Raw genomic sequence first — 7500 nt, 5'->3', positions numbered from 1 at the left:
TAGTAATATATAGTCCCCTCCTAATACTAAAGAGTTTGACTTAATAATTGAAAAATTGGATGATATATGTAGAAATCACAAGGACTGGACTATTCTCCTATCTGGTGACTTCAACTTTCCTTTCGTAGAATGGAAAGAACGAATAGGAGACTGTGGTTGTACTTATACATATAACAAAGAAAGTAATAGTAGTGCAGAAGATAAGAGGCAATTTGAAAAAGCTATTAGATATGCTACTAGAATACAACATTCAACAAAAATAAATCACCTGCAACAAGAAAGGAAAATACTTTAGACCTAGTATTTGTGAACGAGATGAATTATGTTAAAGAAATAATAGTTTATAATGCGAGTATTTCAGATCATAATGTCATAGAATTAACAGTTCATTCCAAAGCAAGTGAAAATAGAGATAAGCAAGAAATGAAAAAGTGGGAAGGATATGGAAAATACAACTTCTACAGTAAAAATATAAAATGGTCAGAAATTAATGAAGAATTAAACAAAGATTGGGATAACATTTTCGTAAGTGATGACATAAGGGTAAATACGGAGATATTATATAAAATATTGGAGAAAATAGTGGATAAATATATACCGAAGAAGAAAAGTAAACATCATTCATTGCATACCAAGAGACAGAAGGAATCTTGTTCCAGAAAATCAGAAAGTGGAAAAAGGTCTTGCAAAAGAAAAAAATGCATGGAAGTTATAGAACTAAAAAGTAAGATAGAAAATGCAGAACAAAAGATTATACAATCAAAAGAAATGAAAAACACGGGACTTGGAAGAAAAAACCCTATTAAATATCAAGCAAAACCCCAAACTATTATACTCATATGGCGAAGAAGATGAATAAAAGAAGAATAGAAATAGGCCCTCTGAGAATTGAAGGGAGATTAACGAATGAAAAAAAGGAAATTTGCAACATACTGGGCAGAACGATATAAGAGAGAATTCACCCTAGAATAGATAATGAAGATAATGATATAGAAGTAAGGGACGAAAATAGTGAATATTTAGCTGACATAGAAATTAATGAAGCTGATAGTGCAGGCAATTAATGAAACATTAAAATGGAGCTGCTGCAGGGCCGGATGGAGTCCCTGCTATTTTGTTAAAGAAAGTAGTTCATTCTATCGCAAAGCCACTTGCAATATTATTAAGACAAAGTGTAGATACAGGCAAGATTTATGATGAGCACAAATTAGCATATATCACCCCTACTTTCAAAAGTGGATCAAGACTAGAGGCAAGTAATTATAGGCCGGTGAGTCTAACATCACATATTATGAAAGTGTATGAAAGGGTAATGAAGAAAAATATTATGAAACATTTAATAAAAAATAATTTGTTTAATATAGGACAACACGGTTTCGTACCCGGAAAAAGTACACAAAACCCAACTGTTAGTCCACCGTGAGAACATATTTCAAAAATATGAAAAGCGGAAATGAAACAGATGTGGTTTATCTAGACTTTGCAAAAAAAAGCTTTTGACAAAGTAGACCAATAATATATTAGCAAAGAAAATTAGAAAACACAATATCGTAGATAAAGTAGGAAGATGGTTAAAAGAATTTTTACACAACAGAAAACAGATAGTTATTGCAAACGATGAGAAATCGGATGAAACCAAGGTGGTAATATCCGGTGTGCCACAAGGTACGGTGCTAGCTGCAATATTGTTGTTATTATGATTGAAGACATAGACAGTAATGTTAAGGATCGGTAGTGAGTAGTTTCGCTGATGACACAAGAATAAGTAGAGAAATTACTTGTGATGAAGATAGGAAACGCTCTACAAAGAGACCTTAACAAAGTATATGATTGGGCAGAGGTAAATAGGATGGTATTTAACTCTGATAAATTTGAATCAATAAATTATGGAGACAGAGAAGGAAAGCTATATGCATATAGGGGACCCTAATAATGAGGACAATCACAAATAAGGAAGCAGTTAAAGACCTTGGTGTGATGATGAATAGGAAACATGTTATGCAATGATCAAATAGCCATTCTGTTGGCAAAATGTTTAAAGCAAAAAATGGGGAATGTTATTACGGCACTTCAAAAACACGAAAAGCTGAACACATGATTAGCTTTATAAAACATATGTTCGTAGTCCACTTGAAATATTGCAATATGATATGGTACCCACACTATCAAAAGGATATTGCACAAATAGAGAGTGTACAAAGGTCCATTTACAGCTAGAATAGAAGAAGTTAAGGACCTAGACTACTGGGAAAGACTACAATCCTTAAAATTATATAGTCTAGAAAGGAGAAGAGAACGCTACATGATAATTCAGGCATGGAAACAGATAGAAGGAATAACAGAAAATATCATGGAACTAAAAAATATCAGAAAGAGCAAGCAGAGGTAGATTAATATGCCCAAAAACTATACCAGGAAAAATAAGGAAAGCACACAGAACATTAATCCACTACGCACCAGCATCGATAATGCAGCGTCTATTCAATGCGTTGCCAGCTCATCTGAGGAATATATCAGGAGTGAGCGTAGATGTGTTTAAGAATAAGCTCGACAAATATCTAAACTGCATCCCAGACCATCCAAGATTGGAAGATGCAAAATATACCGGAAGATGTACTAGCAACTCTCTGGTAGACATTAGAGGCGCCTCACACTGAGGGACCTGGGGCAACCCGAACGAATTGTAAGGTCTGTAAGGTAAGGTAAGGTAAGGTCTCTCTCCTCTCTCTCTCTCTCTCTCTCTCTCCAGGCAGTGTAGATTAAAAACAGAACTTCTTATGCGAAACAATGATGTTTTTCCAGGATTATGTTCTTATCCTCCTACTAAAATGAATAGTAAGCATGTCTCTTCATTTAAAACAAAATGTGGCAAAGAGGTGTCAAAGAAAATCATTTTCAATAAAAAGTGGTAAAGTTGTTTCAGAGAAAGTAATTTTCATAAATAAGTGGTAAAGTTGTTTCAGAGAAAATCATTTTCAATAAAAAGTGGTAAAGTTGTTTCAGAGAAAATAGTTTTCTATAAAAAGTGGTAAAGTTGTTTCGGAGAAAATGGTTTCTATAAAAGTGGAAAAGATGTCTCAGAGAAAATGATTTTCATAAAAAAGTGGTAAAGTTGTTTCAGAGAAAATAATATCCATAGAATAGTGGTAAAGTTGTTTCAGAGAAAACATTTTAATAAAAAAAAAACGGTAAAATTTGTCAGAGTAAAAATTTAATAAAAAAAAAAAAGTGCTAAAGTTGTTTCAGAGGAAAAGATTTTCTACTAAAGGGGAAAAGTTGTTTCAGAGAAAATAATTTTCATAAAAAAGTAAAGGTAAAGTGTTTCAGAGTAAAAAAAAAAAAAAAAAAAAAAAAAAAAAAACAAAAAAAAAAAATTCAATTCTAAAAATAGTGGTAAAAAAAAAGTGTTCGTGGTAAAGTGGTTAAGTTGTTTCAGAGAAAAATAATTTTAATAAAAAAAGTGGTTAAGTTGTTTAAGAGAAAATAATATCCATTGAATAGTGGTAAAGTTTCAGAGAAAAAAAATTTAATAAAAAAGTGGTAAATTTGTTTCAGAGAAAAAAATTAGTAAAAAAAGTGGTAAAGGTTAAATTTGTTTCAGAGAAAAAATTTGAAGAAAAAAAAAGGTGTAAAGTTGTTTCAGACAAAAATAACTCACAAAAAAGTGTGGTTAAAGTTTGTTTCAGAGAAAAAAAAAATCATAAAATAGTGGTAAAGTTGTTTAAGAGAAAAAAATTTTGATAAAAAAGTGGTAAAATTGTTGCAGAGAAAAGAAAATATTCATGAAAAACGTGTAAAGAGGTTCCAGAGGAAAAAAAAATTCATAAAGTGTTAAAAAGGTTTCAGGAAAAGAAAAACAAATGTAGAAAAAGAGTTCATAAACACAGTCATAGAAAAAGAAGAAGAGATATCGGCAAGGAATCTCCAGGGAGAGTAAAAGTTCTCTCTATATTGGAAACTGCCGGAGGGTGAGAGCAGCACTGTATGCAAATTCTCTCTCTCTCTCTCTCTCTCTCTCTCTCTCTCTCTCTCTCTCTCTCTCTCTCTTGCTTCCTAGATTGGGTGAACTTTGAAGGACTCCGACTGTTACCGGCTGCTGCAGTATTTATTAGTTTTCAAAGGCAAGGATAGTGCAGAAGGGGAGAGGAAGAGGTCGAATGCTAAACAAGAAGGAATGAAACAAAAATATATAAAATCGAACTGGAAAAAATAAAGGCGCCATTGGCACAGAGGAACAAGGCTTTCCAGGCAATGACCATTGAAACAGAGACAAATTTTCGTGGAAAAGAGTTGCAAGAGTTCCTGGAAGGGTCACTGAATGCCAAAGGAGCAGTTTTCCATGAAATAGGACGCTTCCAGGGAGGGTTTATGAAAGTAGCAGAATACATTCCCAGAAAGGAGACAGATTATCTGGAACGTACTTCCTATAAATGAAAAAAATAAGAAAGTTATTTTTAAATATAAAACTTTTTCCAGAGGAAGCCATTGCTAGGAGATGTTTTCTGCCAAAATCGAAATATCTCAAGAAGGATCCAGTTCTGGAATGCCATTGCTAAGAGAAATTTTCTACCTAAAACGAAATGTTTCAAGAAGGATCCAGTGAAATCTAGAGACGGCTTTCCCAGAGAAACGGGACAACGTTTCTAGCTGTAGCTATATAGGGAAGAGCTATGGAAAAGGGGTGAAAGAAGATTCAATGAAATGCAATTAAAGGACTTATTGTCAGAATGGAAATAAAGAAACGTCTCAAGAAGGAAGTAGTGAAATCCAGGGACGGCTTTCCAGAAGAAAAAGAGGCGTCGTTTCCAGCTAGCTTTGTAGTTAAGAAGCTACGAAAAGGGAGGGGGTTTGAAGATTCCATGAAATGCCAATTAATGGATCTATTTCTAGAATAAAAATAAAAGGAGACAAAAGGACCTGGAAAAGCATTAGAAAAAGAATAAGTTTCCAGGAAGGACCATGAAAAGGGATGTAAACATTCCAGGGGAGACTATGCAAATAAAGAAAAAAAAATCCAGCAATATCTGGGAAGTACAGTGAAAACAACGCGACAATATTTCCTGGAAGGTACCAGAAAACAGAAGAGACGGCGTTTCCAAGAGAGACCAAGGCAACATCGGCTGCAGTTTCCAGGAAGAACCATGGAAAAAAAATCGGAACAAATCTTCCAGAAAGTTCATTCACGAATAGATAAATCGCATGACAAACTTAACAGTGACCATTGAAGTTAATAATTTTTTTATGTTTTTTTCAACTCTTATCTTTTGTAAATCATTCTAGAATCCAGGATGTATACTAAGCCTTTTAAATGACACGTGTTCCATATATATGGACAACAAGTAGATTAAGATTGTGGTTGGGAAATTTTTCATTGTCTACAGATTTATCTTCTGACTTCAAAGAAATTCTGGGTTTTTAATAGTTTTAGGAATTCTAACCAAATATTGATCTTAGTCTTAATGCTTTTCATAAAATGTTAATAAGGTTTATGCATTGGATGCTAATATTATAAAAGAAAATTTAAGGAATATGTATGTATCTATGTAAATAAAGATATATATATATATATATATATAATATATATATATATATATATATGAGAAACCTGATCACGAAGTATATAAAACGTGATGCTATAAGTATAAATAAAGGTTTTTTTTTTTGCCACGAAGGAAAAAATGAAAAAAACGAGTTGGCGAGTACTTTCGGTCCTATTCGGACCTTTACTGAGGCATACTGATTTTACAAAGAACACCATAGTCAAAAGAAGGCTTAATATACAAACTGACACTACCATATTAGCCATAAGGGCGATTTTCACTCTACAGAGAGGAGGAGGAGTCATAGGCTAGCCACACCTTGAAGGATACCCGCGGTAAACAAATGATTCTTCCAAGAGAAACAGTACATTTTGAAAACAACACGGGAGCATATACAATTTAATATCATGAATTTTTACACAAATTTTCCAACAAAAATTATTATTAATGAAAAGACGAAAGAAAATATAAATATAATATATATATCGAGCAAGAGAAAAGAGGGAGAGAGAATATCGAACCAGAGAGAGAGAGGAGAGAGAGAGAGAGAGAGAGAAAGACAAAGAGAGAGAGAGAGAGAGAGAGAGAGAGAGAGAGAGAGAGAGAGAGAATTAATAAACTATATCATGTGGGACTAATTTATTAGTTTGTTCATTTATTTTGAGGTCCTTCATAAACATCTTACAAATATATGGGTCCATTTGGTACATTCCCAGACTAAGATTTAGGCTGTTTTTATTAGTGATTTGTATAATTGCCGTTTCCAGTAAATTTCTTGAAACATAATCATTAGATCTAGCAATTACCGAGGTATCATCCCAATTAATACAATGAGATTTTTCACTCAGATGGATAAACAGTGTATTTGAAGTCTGGGCTGTTCTAACTGAATACATATGCTGCTTAACCCGAACACATAAATTTTTACTAGACTGACCAACGTAAAACGATTGGCAATCCTTAAAAGGAATTTTGTAAATGATGTTGTTATTTGTTAAGGGACTATTCTTAATTGGCACATCTTTAATGGTATTGTTATTAGAGGACACTACATTAACATTAAATGATTTAAATATTGATTTTATGGTTTCAAATCATGAAAATAACGGTAAGCTAAGTTACATTTAGGGATTCTTGTTCATTAATAGAAACATTATTAAAACTTTTTTGAGCTTTTGATACCATAAATTCAAATAGAAACATAAAAAAAGATAGTAAACGATCTCTTTACCCACCTCATTTTAATTGAAATTTTTGGTATAAAAAGCTCATAAAAAGTTTTATAATGGTGCTATTAATGAAAAAGAAATCCCAAAAATGCACTTAGCTTACCTTATTTTCGTGGATTTGAAACCATAAAATCAATATTTAAATCGTTAATGTTAATGTAGTGTTTTATCTTATAACAATACCATTAAAGATGTGCTAATTAAGAATAGTCCCGTAACAAATAACAACATCATTTACAAAATTCCTTGTAAGGATTGCTCATCGTTTTACGTTGGTCAGTCTAGTAAAAATTTATGTGTTCGGGTTAAGCAGCATATGTATTCAGTTAGAACAGACCAGACTTCAAATGCACTGTTTATTCATCTGAGTGAAAAATCTCATTGTATTAATTGGGGTGATACCTCGGTAATTGCTAGATCTAATGATTATGTTTCAAGAAATTTAGGATTCTGGAATCGGCAATTATACAAATCACTAATAAAAACAACCTAAATCTTAGTCTGGGAATGTACCATTTGGACCCATATATTTGTAAGATGTTTTAGAAGGACCTCAAAATAAATGAACAACTAATAAATTAGTCCCACATGTACTATATAGTTATTAATTCTCTCTCTCTCTCTCTCTCTCTCTCTCTCTCTCTCTCTCTCTCTGTCTTTCTCTCTCTCTCTCTCTCTCTCTCTCTCTCCCTCTCTCTCTCTCTCTCTCTCCCCTCTCTCTCTCTCTCTCT

The sequence above is a fragment of the Macrobrachium nipponense genome, chromosome 33 (assembly GCF_015104395.2).
Source record: "Macrobrachium nipponense isolate FS-2020 chromosome 33, ASM1510439v2, whole genome shotgun sequence".
In the NCBI taxonomy this organism is placed as follows: Eukaryota; Metazoa; Arthropoda; class Malacostraca; order Decapoda; family Palaemonidae; genus Macrobrachium; species Macrobrachium nipponense.
Note: the sequence above shows the minus strand (reverse complement) of the source record.